At 35.1% G+C, this 15,043-nt stretch overlaps 1 long non-coding RNA gene across 8 annotated transcripts in view; it reads left to right on the plus strand.

Moving 5' to 3' along the window:
* LOC135299105 (uncharacterized) overlaps positions 1–15,043 on the plus strand; it is a 100,310-nt gene that overhangs the window by 51,126 nt on the left and 34,141 nt on the right. For all 8 annotated transcript variants that reach the window (XR_010361155.1, XR_010361160.1, XR_010361156.1 and 5 more), the window contains 5 exons: positions 500–553; positions 3,343–3,471; positions 4,666–4,740; positions 6,019–6,181; positions 7,040–7,099. This is a non-coding gene — a long non-coding RNA (uncharacterized LOC135299105). The remainder of the gene's footprint in view (positions 1–499; positions 554–3,342; positions 3,472–4,665; positions 4,741–6,018; positions 6,182–7,039; positions 7,100–15,043) is intronic.

Here is a 15,043-nt window from a genome sequence, read left to right on the forward strand (position 1 = left end):
GTGGTGAATATATGTGATCCTGTAGCTGAAGGTCATGTCATAAACATAATGACAAAGGAATTACAATTGTCCAAGGAAATGTAAATCTTTCATGTCTTAACATTTGTGACTTTCTACCTAAATAACCCTCATTTAATCTATTTTTATATAAAGATTATGTAATTGATTAAGATTTACATTTAATGCAAAGCAAGTAAAAAAGCTATGAATGTGTTTTCTCCAATGTAATGTGGAACTAAATTAAATTTACAAGATCTTAACATCTGGGGGTAATCACAGAATTGCTGTGCTATGTTTATTGATGCGTTACCATTTTTGTGTTGCTGTGTAATTGTCACATTAAAGCATCAGGTTTTATTCTCTACTTTTTCAGAAATACATGCACAGAAGGACGTTGCATTTTATAATACACAGGAAACTAAACACCTTTTCCACTGGGAAAGTGAGGGGAGGGAGGTGCTTTCTTATCCTGAAGGTTTTCTCCTGTCAATGTTCACAGGCTTTGTGCAACTTAGAAGGAAATGGACATATTAGATCTTCTTGGAAACATCCTGTAAGCTTTTCATTTACTATAGGAAAAAATGGCTTTTTAGAATTTCAGAGCAGAAAATACAGAAAACCTTGTGAAATATAGAGAGTAGACAATAGAGTCCTGATCTGGTCTGTCTAATCTGTTTTTTTTTTTTTTTTTTTTTGCAATGTTCTTAACTTCTTTGGCTCTCTCTTAGCAATCTCTGTTATTTTGATTTCAGAAGTGGTTATTTTGATTCAGAAAGTATGATCATTGCTGACAGTATAGACTGCTGGGTAACAGCAACAATTTTATGATTTCTTTCCTCATGGATGTGATCCCTTGTGAGAGTCTTGGTGGTTGGGGGAGAGCAGAAGACAGGCTCCATCACCTCAGCCAACCTTGCCTGAAGGGAAAATGTTGTTTTCTTTCCTATTTCAGCACTGGAACTAGTGCTAAACCTGTGCATAACATGAATGGAGATGTCTGAGTCAATCCTTAGTCCTAAACTGCACTTCCAATGATTCACATAAAAAAACAAACAGTGGTTTAATCACAGAGCCTGTAGTTACACACTGTGACAAATCTAAAAGTCCCTTCTCTCATACATTGGGGCTCTACATTAATGATAGGACAAGCCTCAACAGTTCTTGCCAATTGGTAACAGCTTACAATACATCAGAAAATTTCAGCTATGTACAGGTTTGTAAAAGTCATTATATTATAACATGACAAGAGAGAACATTTCTTTATTTGATGATGTTCAACCATAACTGATGATACATACAGTTTATGTTACCAAAATACTTGTATTTTTGTTTTGAATCACAAAAATGATAAAATTATAACCATTTTCTGATTTAGGTCTAGCTGATCATTAGACATTCTTTGTTTAAAATATCTTGAGCGTGTTTTAAAATATCAACTGTGCAGTGCTCTAAATATTTCTAACTTTATACTTCTGTGAACTACACAATTAATTTTTATTCCAATTTATCAGCATAACTCTCAATTAAGTTTTCAATTTGATTTCTAGCTGCTTGTTTAGCAAGGACCCAGGCCTTGCTGAAAACTTCCCACCCAGAATTTAGTTAGAAGGACAAAAATATGCTCAATGGAAAATCTTTTTTGCTTTCCGGATATAAAAATTACTTTGAAAGTGAGGCTAGCAGGCAAACTATCTATCTTTCTGATCTTGTAGTTCTGAACCTAGAGTTGAGACTGTTGTTTTTAAGGATGTATTCTCTTCCTTTCAGATGTTTTGCTTTGTAACTTATAGTGTAAATCTTGGTTCCCTTAATTCTTCCTCCTAGGTCTTTTAATTATACCTTGAACAAAGATTTTTATGTAGTATCTCCAGTTACAGCTCCAACCTTGTCCAACATTGGAATTTTATATAAAAATAAATTATGTATATGACACAGCATTAATTGTTCTACTCAGTCTGTCGTGTTCTTCCTCAACTCCCCAAACTCACATCCTATCACTCCTGCTCAGAAACAGAATTTTGCTTGTCCAACTCAGTAGATCTCTGCAGCCAGCACAAGGCAGTAACACACAGTGTTATGTTACAGCAGCAGTAAATAGGGTCACTGGATTTTAAAAGCCAAAGCAGACACCAAAGGCATAATCATGACAGGAAACATCCTTCTTGCATCTTATATGGTGAGAAAAGTATCTTACTAAATGTGCCAAATAAAACAGCATTCCAGTGTTCCTTGCCTCAGAAGTCTGAATTTTTGGATTGTTTCAATACAGAGTAATTTTACTCTGCCTTCCAGGCCATAACAAGTTTATGCCCAGCTCACTTGGTGCTCACATAAAGAAATTAAATTCTCTCTGCTTGCAAATATATATGTTGACTGTATCCTGAATTGTTTCCTTCTCTGAGGGGCCTTCTAGGGAGGAAACAAGACCAGAATCATAGTGACTGTTCTCTCACATGCCAAACATTCACCTGCAAGCTTTCTACTGTGCTTTTGCCCTGGGAAATGTGTCATAATGTGCATATTCTTTGGGGAAGCTCACAGAATATTTGTTTTGCCATACTGGGATCTACTTCTACATCCTTTGAAGAGGTTGTAATTAGGTGTGCACTGTTTTCTCCTTTACTTCTATTAAAATAGGGCTATACACATCTTTCTGAGTATGAATCTTGCAATATTTTGTACTTCATCTCAGGATCCTAATTTTACATCTCATCTATGAAAAGGTCATTGTAAATATTTTATTTATTCTCTTGTGAATTGATAACAATATCAGTAACAACACAAATATCTCCTGGCATTTCTTTATCTGGCTTTACAGAAAAAGTCCAATGAGTATTTTTTCCAAGAACTTATGCACGTGCTTCTATTGTTTTTCTCCTTTCCATTAGGAGAATGTTTGTATTAGGTGAATGTTTGTAGAATTTATTGTGTCATAAAGAGATACAATCAATTCATGATGACTTGCTTCTGCATTTACAAGATATGGGCTGAACTCTGAGTCTAGAGCTGTTGGGTGCTGAAGATGACAGCTCTGGAGACAGCTGAGGAGCAGTCTCCACTACAGCTGGTTAGAAACATACACACCAGGACTTACTCCTTTTGGATCCCTTATACCTTCTACTTTCCACATCTCTTCTTTTTGTTCTTGTTGTAGTTAAAGTAATGCTTTTTTTGGCATCCACTGAAGAATTTGGGCATTTTTAATGACAAAGCTCTTAAGGAGAGATTAGACTGACTTCATTCACTCTTCAGCCAGTCATCCTTGAAATAAAACATGACAAAATAAACTTTTACCTTTTAAATTAGGGTAAGACTAACATGGAATTCTCTTTATGTGTTCAGATGCTAAGGAAACAAAACCTTCCTAATGTATCAAGCAGCAAAATGAGCTCAATACTTCTGTGGCATTTTTGCCACTACATCAGGAAATGGTTGCTATGGAGTGAAGGTTGCTGCTAAGGTGACTGTAAGGTAGTGTTTCTTTCTTCCTTCTTTCTTTTCTTGAAAGACCTTACGTTTTGCACTTGTTGAAATGGTAACATTTTGCTTTTCTTAAGGAACAAGAAGTATCCCAAAACATGCACTGGATTTGATTCAATGAGAATATCAACCAGCAAGAACTACCTTATTGAAAACTTATGCAAAAATTTCTCATTAATTTGTAATTTCCAATTAAGTTATGGAGTGTCCTTTCCTCAGTATTTCCTCCTAATTCTGCTATGCTTTCTGCTTTGTTTGACGTCCTAATTGCCTAAAGATAAAAGTGTTCTTCCTTTCATTTGTTGATCTTTCCTTTCAGTATTATTAAGTATAATTGCTTATATCCAGCTCCTATTGACTGATGTTGTTATATGCAATGAAGATGACTTCACTGTTTGCTGCTGTACTTAGACCTTTGCAGTGAAATATGCTGCAGATATGTAAAACTTGTTACTACTCAGAATTCTTATTATTCTGTTTTGCTTTCTTTTTCTGTCAAACTTTCTGTTGGAAAGAGATAAGTCTTACTAGGGTTTTAATTTAATGTATGTGCATTTTTCATATTGCTAATAATTAATACTTAAATATGCCTTAGTATATGTAGAAAAAAATATGAACCGATTAGAGGTGATTATTAATTTGTAATTAATCAAATTAAATCCTCTAATGGATTTATTTCAGCAGAAAATCTACACATTTCTAATCCTTTCAGTTTTTAAAAGACTAATTTAAAAGAATAAGTCTGTACTCTGATGTGCTTGCTTTCATGGCTCATGCCATGGAAAAAAAACAGATTAAAAAAAAAACAGAAGGAAACTTCTAAGGCAAAGAGTAAAAACTTAAATTTCCTAGAAGTGTTCTTCTAGATAGGTTGGTGCACCTAGTAATATGTTTAAAGATGAATGAATGAAACGAAATTCTAATAAAGGAAGGTTTTACTTCCTTATATGCTTATCTCTTTGTTCTCCCTGGTTGCTCTGAGTTACAGGGTGTCAGGAAATTTATACAACAGATATATCCATTTATATATCAGAATCTAAGGAAGCTGCCACAGCTGGAATTCAGTAGTCATTGAAAAGAAATTCTTAATTACCTGAATAAAAAAAATCAAGGTAATAGATGCTCAAGGAGTATTTATCATCTTTCCATTTTTCAAATTGCTTTTCTAAATTTGTTTTTCCTTAGAATAATGGTGCTATTTGGAAATGTAAAACTGGATGAACACTAGGAAAGCCAGTGGTGTAAGATGGTTGGCGTAGGGTAAGCAAAACTACCCATCCCTATCAGAAAGCATGGTTCTGACTCCATAGAGGTGCTTTGTTTTGAGCAGGTATGTGGAATATGGGTACAGAAACAGGGGGTGAATACCATTCTGTCTTAAAAGGTTGTAAGCAAAATATTTCATTTCTTATTAGTTCCACAATATTGTTGAAAAAAAATCTTATTTTAGGGATAGATCAATTTTTATTTGCATTATGGACTAACCAGACAGAAAAAAAATAATACTCAAGTTTACATTACTCTGTCTGATCCATTGCTAGAACTCCAAACCCAGAGTTCACACTGTTGCCATAATTTGCTTAACATGTTTTAAAAAAAAATAATTGCATATTAAGCTGAAGTGTAGGATTGTATCAATTTTCTAAAAAAATTATTTACCATACAGAATGTTTCTGTAATGATGGGATGTATATCTGCGTGTATGCACACATAGCATTTGTGTGTATGAGAATGCATGTATGTTCTGTGGTCTACACATAAATTTCTTCAAGAAATAAAAAAAATTAAAATCTGGAAAAAATACAAATCTAAACTAAACAAAATATAAGTCTTAGTGCTTCTATGACCCCTTAAAATGTATTTACATTATTAAACAAGATATTCATGTTAAACTTAGCAAAAATGAGCTGTGACTATTCTACAAATACTGCACACTTGTTAACACCTGCTTGCCCTTTATAACCCTGTTACTGATATCTATCTCATCTTGTAGTCCAGATGTCATTAAGTGACTTCAGAAAATATTTTCATGAAACAGAGGCAAATGAATAACTTGTGACTTTTTCAAAGTAGTGGAAAGATTTGCTGAAATTTATTTTGTCCTTTTTATGAATTTGTTATATATGAAATAAAAGAATAGATAGCCTTCAAAATATTTCTGGATAGCTCCCTGATTTTAGACCGCCATCATACTCTCTGATTTTAAAACCTAAACTGCAAGCTACAATACAAATATGTATACATATATGATATTTATATTTGTCTCAATATGGAGAAAATGTAAAAATTTAATCAAGATAGACATATGAATAAAAAACCCCCCAAAACTGTACCTTTGCTTCTTCTCATGGATCGAAAACATTGTGATAGCTCTCATCACCAATACATTTGTCTTATTTTTAATATCTTTTTTCCACAACATTTTGGAAGTCTTATTGCTAATCTATCCTTATAACTTAAATATTTGAGAAAAGGGGGAAATGTCATGAATCCTATTTCATTTTACATTTTCACAACTCAGCACTTACTGCCTTTTAGGAAAACTCCAACATCCTATTGCTTTTTCCTGCATTCCTCCTTCCAATCTCATCTCCCTTCTACATCTGAAAGTCAAAGTCTGTGTGTTCATTGGCAGAGAGGAGCATAACTGAATCTTCAGTTTCCTCTGATTTTTATGAGACAAGTTACAACCAACTGAAAGGTACAGGTGAAGGTGTCGAGATAAATTTCAGCATTTTTGTTTCACTTTATGTCTTGTGAATATTTCTTGGTAAAATGCAGTCCCCAAATTTGTAATGGAGAATTCTGAGGATACAGTTGGAATGTCATCTTTGCTTTCTGTAGTCCCTTGGGTGAAATCCTGGGGAATGTTGTGATAGTCAAAAACTCTTAACCTTCAGATCTTTCTACGCTCTTTTCCTTTGAAATATCTAACTGTGAAATTAGGGTGTACACTGCTGGGTTAATTTTCTTTATGCGGTGCATCTGAGACGCTCCCTGATATGCTAGTTTGGCTAGCTTATCTTTCTTTGCACACTCCTTTGCATCTCATTGTCCATCCATGTCAGCAAAGTCTCAGAAACTCCTTCATGGAATAATTTGATTATGCTGTAGAATTTACAGTTTTAAAATCCTTGCAAGTTTTCATGCCTGCGTAGTTGAAATTTGCCTTTTAGAATAATACACTTGTACATCAAAAGTCTTTTTCAAACCAGATTTTGGATATAATGTCTTTATTTTGTTCATGACCTGTGTGTTCTATTTATGAAATAAAAAGGAAAAGTAGATGCTTGAAGATTGAAAGGAAACAAACAGGTCAGCTTCCCAAGTGAAAGTAGCTGCTTTACCTTCTGGTAAAATTGATTCTTAAAAAATGTCAAATAATTATAAATATATAAACTTAATAAATTTAAGTAAATTATAAAAAAACCCTTAAAAAATAGTTTCTAATTTACTGTAATTTATGTAGGAATTTATATTTACTATAATGCAGTTTTTTAAACATTAGTGTTGCAAAGCTAATTAGTTTCTTCTTTTTGCTATACTTTAATTCCCATAGAATCCTGCCTCAATGGACCAAAAATAACTTGTCAAGATCAGAGCAAGTCATCTGTCACAGGTGAATGAAAAATCATTTTAGCTGGTCAACTGGCAAGGAGATCTATTGTAGACGTTTGTTTTATTTATAAGTAAAGCTGCTTTATTCTTGTCCCTGCTTCTGCCTCCGTAAATGACACAAGGTATTCAGGAACAGTTCAAATCTCTGTGGTGCTGTTTCAACCAGCCTTGCTCCGAGTCAGAGCTGCAGGGAAGCAGATTATCCCTTTAGTCCTTAGCTGCTTGTGCTGGTGGTTGCTGGGCTGTGGTTAATTTTCTTTGCAGCAGCCTCTGTATGGGGCTGTGTTATGGATTTGTGCTGGAGACAGTGTTGATAATCCAGGTACGTTTTAATTGTTGCTGAACCACGTTTACACAGAGCCAAGGCCTTTTCTGCCCCTCACCCCACCCCAACAGTCAGGAGGCTGGGGTGCACAAGAAATTGGGCAAGGACACAGCTGAGACAGCTGACCCCAAGTGACCAAAGGGATATCCCACACCATATGGCCTCTGCTCAGCAAGTAAAAACAGGGCATGAAGGAAGGGAGGAACATTTGAAATGGTGATGTTTGCACTCCCAAGTAACCCTCGTGTGAGATGGAGCCCTGCATTCCTAGGGGTGGCTGAACATCTGCCTGCCCATCAGAAGTGGTGAATGAATTCCTTGTTTTGCTTTGCATATATGAGCGTGGCTTTTACTTTCCCTATTAAAATGTCTTTATCTCAACCCATGAGTTTTTTCACTTTTACCCTCCAGATTCTCTCCCCATTCCTGGAATGAAACCACAACACTTCTCCACTGAGATTACTGTCTGCAGGTCTTGTGTGTAATGCTGCCCACTGCAAGTTGAATACATATGAAATGATTTTCTGTATCTGTCTCACAGTTCACTAAACCACCATGAAATGAAATTAGTTTTTCTTCATTACTAACTCAAACCATATTCAAGTGAGAATATTACAGAAAATCATTCCTGATTATCAATTTTCTGACCCATGTACCATAGTCCAATTTGGAGCTTTTATGCAGTTGATTTTGGGTTGTTTGTTTAGGTTTTGTTTTGGTTTTCTTGTTTTGTTTTAAAACAATTTCTGATTCAAGTGCACAGCACCTGGGAAAAACCTCAAAAACTTCTGATATGTCTCCTTTATTTAGTGATAAAAAACTGAGTCTTTGTAAGTGCCTACTCTTTAGCCATTATTTTATATTTCTTTGTTCTTACCTATCTTCCATACCTTCCACAAACCATCAGGTTTCCTTTTCCAGTGTATCATTTTCATTATGAACGAGTTAAATGCAGGAGAGCTTGTTAAGACAAAATGTTTCCTCTTTTTTTACCTCTTTTCCTGTCTTTTAATTTATTTAGGTATTTAATCTATATTTTCCATTTTCCCAGAGAATACTTAAAAAAAAATCCTGTTGTCTGGCATACTAAAGGGTGTAGCAAATGATGATGTTGCATGAAGGCCTTTTAGGTTTCAAATAAACAGGCAGTGACATTTCACTCACTGGTGTTTATTTTTTACTTTATTTCAGGTGCCAGCAAAAAAGTAAGGGAGAATAATTCTTTCATTGGCTGAATATTGCACCAAGAAGGGATTTGTGTAAATAATGTATCTTGCATAGAAAACAAGGCACTGATATCAATCTCAAATACATATAGCCTTCTAACATCAACCATCAAAACTTTTGCATTTTTCTAGAGGAACACATATGAACATAGGGACAGATTAGCTTGTGGATGGATGGAGAAATTAGTAGAAAATGGATGATTTATATAGTACCCAGTTGAGTTTTGCCAGAAATTATATTTTTTTTGTGATTGGTGATTTATTAATTTTATGAAAAAAACCCCAAAAAACCAAGACAGGTAGGTATAGCTTGCTGTATTTCCAAAGCAAAACCCTGCTCAGTTTCAAATTGGAAGTGTACTGTACATCCACATGTTTCAGGACCTGGGAGAGAAATTCTTAGGTAAGATTCCCATGCCAGGTGCAGGAGCCCAGGAGTTGACAGAAGGAGCTTCAGGGGTGGCCTCTGAGAGGAAAGGCTGAGGGCTACCGCATGCCAGGCGCAGCCCATCCCAGCCACTTGGAGCCAACTCAGGCACAGCTGAGCCTTTCGGTCCCACTCATGGCACTTTTTGGAAGGAGTATCCGTGAAAGGGCACAAAACTCCAGAAAGACAGAGGTGGAGGGAACCAAAAATAAGTGTGATGAAGGTCAGCTTCAGATGAGGGGAAAGTGTTGACACTACAGACCAAAAAATTAATTTAAATTTCTCCAGGTCGAGCCTGTGCTGAACACAGCAAGAGCTGGTAAGTATTTCCCCTGTCTTTATCCTGACCAGAGGATTTCTCCTTCATGTTCTGTTTTCAACCCTCTCACAGAGAGTGGAGAGTGAATGGGTTAGGTGGGTACTTGGCTGGTAGCCTTGGTGGTCGTGGACTCAAGCTAGGGTACAATGTGGAGCAAAAGCAGTTGCAGAAATATATGAGAGCAGCAAAAGGAGCTGGAATTTGCCCCATTTCCTCTTTCTGCGTGGATCAACAATACAACTCATCAATTGCAGTTCAGCAGATTTACAGGTTCTTACTGACTTTTTTGGGATTAAAAAAATAGGATTGATAGATATCACGACTAGATAAGATCATGTACACAGTTTTGTCCTCTGGAGAACTTCTTAGTAATTTTGGTGTACTGGCCAAGCCAAATATTTTTGGCAGATCAAAGAATGGTTAGCAGATCAACTGAATGCCAGTTCTAGATGTCATTATTACTACAAACCTATTGATCCCCCAGGAGGCCACGGGGGGAGTTTAAGCTGCCTTAACACCTCTACACCACTCTCAGCTTCCACCTTTCCACATTGTGTTGATTAGTGAACACCATCTCTCTAGGATTTTATGGTAATAGGTAAGTTTATAACAGTATTTTGTCAGGTAAGACACCAAAAATAGTGCAATTAATGTAAATGTCATGATATTTTAGTCACTACTTTTTTAAAAATATTGGTGCAATAGAGTTTAATTTCTCTGTAATAGATCAAATGCAATTATGCTGCAAATTTTTAGATTCAATTAATAAAAGCTATAAAAATAAGTTAAGTAAACATATGGTTCTTTTCAGCTCTCTTCCATGCAAATAGCAAGCAGAAATATTTATTTGTTTTCCCAGATATCAAATTTCTCTTGGCCAAATTGTGCCTATGGGTATAACCATGCTGAGGTTGTTTAAAGTATGTTTTTATTTTCTGTAACGATTGATGTGTTAGGGAATCTTGGGAAACTTGCCTGAAGGAATTTTTCTCTACAGTGATAGGAACAGACCTCTATTCATTGAAAAGATAAGCCACAATAATTTTCAGGTTCTAATGAACATTATAAATTAATGGAACTCCTAAAGAGGGATCAGAGTTATTTTGTTTCAAAAAGTATTTGCTTGGATTTCTCATTAATTAAATATGATTTCAAGTGTGAAAGTAGATAAAATTGATTCTGTACTAATCAACACATATTGCCTGCCTATGGCACTAATATTATGCTGATGCACTCAGTGAGAGTGGTCTGAAATCAATATAAAAGCCCTTAAAGCAATGTTCATAGCTTTCAGCTGTGATGTTTTCAGGCTGTTTGCTTTATAATTAACAAAGCTAACAAATTGTATGAAGAGAAAATATTAAACCAGATTCTCTAAGAAGGAAAATAGAGTATTTTATTAAGACTGAAGGTTTTTGTTCTTCATCTCTTATGGCAAATTACATTTTTTGTGCAAGAAGATAATTGTGGAAACCACTTATGTTTCTTGGGTTCATACATTAGGGGTATACTTAATTTGGAAATTGATTTGATTTTCTTGTAAACATAAACATTCGGATTGATAATTTTTTGTTTGATTGTTTACCAATTTTGGACATAATTATTTTTATTTAGACTATAAGGCTTCTATGATCAGCATCTTGCCTTCACATATTTTTGCATTATCACAATTTTATATGGATAAGAACTTCTGAATTCACTTGTAAGACCTTACTGGGTAAGAACAATTACACAGTAATTCTAGTGTCTCTTAGAAAAGTCTTGAATTCCTGTTACCTGGGAAAGACTTTGTATGTTACATTTTAACCTCAACAGAAAAATAAGGTGATGTATAACACAAATGCTAATAATTTAAGTGGTGCTACTTTAAACACTGGAAATACTTGTAAAAGTCTAACTTCTTGAGGAGTATTTGATGCTCTTGAGGAGGTGATGCTCTCTGATTCATAAATGTTTAAATTTATTGGAAAAAATCTCAATAAACCCGCCCCAAAAAAATGACTCACCATGCAATAACACTTCAGTACCCAACAGTTAAGTAATTTATTGTAATTGACTTTTCTTGAGAAGAAATTAAATTATTCCAGAACATATTACATTTGAAATTACTAAGAAATAGCTATACCCCAAAACCCCAAAAAGAGTTAGAGCTGATGCAGCCTTTTGTCAGGACCCAGAACTGTGCAGAACAATTACACACCTTTGTGTTTACCCTTCAAAATGTTAACAGGCTTGACTGGGATTTAAATATTTGGAGTAGAAATTAAATTTTTATAGTACCTGTGGGGACTGTGGGGAAACAAGAAATAGCAATCTTACAGTACAACCAGCTTTAGAAGACAAATGACATTTAGTTCATACGAGGCAGTAGATGCTTTGTCTCCTTTCTTCAGCTGTGGAAATACCCAGGCTTTGGCTCTGTTCCTACAGGGTGATGGCTATCCTTAACTCCAAGTCCTCTCCTTGTTTACTGACAAGTAATTCTGGAGATATCTCATTTGTCAGGACAATTGCCACTGATTCTCATCATTGCAGGGTAGCAGAATTGGGCATTTACAGTTCAGTGCAGGGTCCTTCAAAAGATGTAGCATGAAACTCTGTATTTGCCATATGCTTGAAACAGCAAACTCCCATCAAAGAAAGCAGCACTCATCTTTGTAATTTTTTTCCCGATATAATTGCTGAATCTTGTAATTGTTTTCTCCCTCTTGTGCGATAACTTGCCTATTTAGATCAAAAACTGTGTAAAATATGAGAAATAGGCATATGAATGCTGGAGTGAGAACATGTCAAAGCGTACAGCTGCATGGCTCACACCAACCATGACTTGTTTTTGAAGGCAAGGCCTCCTGGAGCTCATTTGTCTGCAAGGCTGTGCACAAACTGACACCTGACAGTGGGGTGCAGAGCTGTCCCTCAGCACAATCTCTCTTCCTAGCTCTAGCTTTACCAGTGTGCTACCCCTTACTCTACATTTTGGAACAGTAGTCAGCCTCAGAGGGGCTAAGGGGTTGAAGCATGAATTCTGTCTGGCCCATATGCTGGAAAAAAAAGTCAGGAAAAAAAGACAGATGGAATGTTATTCCCAGTACCTGAAATAAGCCAGCCAGGCATACTGCAGTGTTAAGGTGGTTTCTTCGTTAAACTAAAGATTACTGACTCATAAAGAACAAATTTACTACAAAATTACAATTTTTTTTCTTGCTGAATTTGCAAAATGTTGCTTAAGCATACCAATTATCAGAAACATGTAAATAAATCATAATACTCTAGGGGATTACTTTGGTTTCCAAGTTCTCTTAAGCCTCTCAAGTATCTAATATTATTAGCAGTTTTGTTAAACATGTTCATATTTTCAGTTAATGTGGTTACTTTTATCCTTAAAAGTAACATCATGACTGCTAAGTATCATCAGACAGAGATCATTGCTACCTACAGCTGCCATTAACAATCTGGTTAAATATCAAGAGGCAAATTCTATCAAGTGTTTAGTCACTCAGGCTTTTGAGTAGGGACAATTTGGGACTTGTGCTTCTGTGGAGTATGGTGTTGGAGTAGGGTTACCATTTCTGCCAATGTCTGCAAAAGTTATTTATCATTTCTAGAAATATTTTATTGTCAAGAAAACAGAAAAATAAGTATTGTGTTGATCTTTGTGGACATAAGCGCTCTATGAACATTGCAGACTTATTGCATAGAATCCACACACACAGGAGCATTGACAGCTGCTCCTTCTCAAGAAGTGAGAACTGAGGCATCTATTGACAAAGGCCAAAACTATTGAGTGGCATCCAAACTTTCCGTGCTTAGTTTAATAAACCTGCTCTTGTGTTGCTGAGCACTGGGGGCTTTTTCCTTGGGTTTTAACTTTTTTCTCCCCTGTGAGGTTGATAAATCTGCAGTATTGTGCATGTTCAAAATTGGCTCTGTTTGCATTTGGATGCTGTCATGAATACTCACTAATTCTGCAAATGTAGTTCCAGTTATCCTATACTGGGCATATAGGAAAGGAGGAAGACATGGCTATTGATAAAAATCCTTGTTCCACTTGCTCAGCATCTTGCTCATGGATAAGATTTCTTTCAAGTTGTCTGCAGTAATATTTCCCTAATTGCAAAATAGTCTCATTTGTTCCTGTATTGTGAATTCTCTGTTTTTCAGTCACAGAAATGACTGAAGCAGAGCTTAGATAATTTTCTAGTGCATAACATACATTCATAGAATTCTGTTTTTATGAACTCATATCTGAGTATTTAAATTGGAATTAAATCTTTAGAGATAGCCAAGATTGCAATTGAAAATAATTTCTCAAAAATGGTATATAAATGATATAAAAAAGACCATTATAATCTAGAAAATTATATGATAAGCTGGAAAGAAGGACCAGAGGAAACAAACAAACAAGGTATTAAAGAACAGATGAAGGAAATAACAATTACAACTCATTCTTTAACAACTTTTTAAAGACTTAATTGACTGATGGAAAATAAGCACTTTCTGTGCTGTATGTTAGCATTTAATGGGCATCATCAATTTGTATTTAGGCAGCTTTATTCTATGGCAGAGGTTGAAGCTAGCTGCAAATAAAGAAGCAAACAAATACAGTTAACTAAGGGATTTGAATAATGTCATTATTTATCAAATAATTTATTTGACAAATAGTATTTTGACTTCTGCAGAATTGGTTGACTATCATAAGCAGTATTTGTTGAATAAATTAGTCAATGAAAAATGACAAAGATTCAATGAATAATGTATTTGATAAATAATATTTAGCAAGCTCAACTGTACATATAAGTTTATTTTCTGAATCCTGTATTAAGCAGAAAGTATTCAAATTTATTTCCCTCCCTCCCCCAACTCCCACCTCTCCTGTGGCCAGGTGGGAACTTCAGGTTTTGGTTCTAGCAATACTGCCCCTCAAGTTGTACAGGAATGAAACTGAAAATTAGGTACTTCTCCTAGAAAAACCATATTTGATAGAGATAATGACATTAAAGACAAGAAACCCTTACTAATTTTTTAAAGGTATGGCAAATTTTTGTAGTGCTCCACATTTAAACATAAAGGAAGTTTCTCCTTAAAACTAAAATCCAATTTTATTTGCACCACTTCTGCCTTTCTCTTTGGTATAATAATAACTGGAGAAATGCTTTACTAAAAGCATTATTTCTTATCAAAGATGCCGATACAAACTAGAAGCAAGGATTACACACACACACACAAAATCCTGATATTTAAATGTCACTTTACTTGAAATTAACATTTTTAATATCTCTAATGCAGTAGAGTTTTGAGCCACTTCAATTGAGTAAATTATGAACTTCCATTACATTGTTCTGTGTATTTATCCTTTCTTCCTCTAACTGACAATAACAGCCTGTAATTATTTCAAGTTTTTTAGGAGCAACTCAAGAAAAAATAAATCCAAAATGAAGATGATGATGGTTATTTGAAATCACATGTCATCTTTTTTTCTTTCTCTGTGAGATATTTCAAAGATTTCTTAAAGATATTTCAAAATCAACTCCAAAGGAACACTATTTAATGCCCTTATGTCAGGGGTCAGCATATCTGGCCAATATTTTTCTTTCCTTACCAGTCAGATGTCCTAGTTAGTGTCTGCAGACATGAAAGACATGAATTCA

The sequence above is a fragment of the Passer domesticus genome, chromosome 4 (genome assembly GCF_036417665.1).
Source record: "Passer domesticus isolate bPasDom1 chromosome 4, bPasDom1.hap1, whole genome shotgun sequence".
In the NCBI taxonomy this organism is placed as follows: domain Eukaryota; kingdom Metazoa; phylum Chordata; class Aves; order Passeriformes; family Passeridae; genus Passer; species Passer domesticus.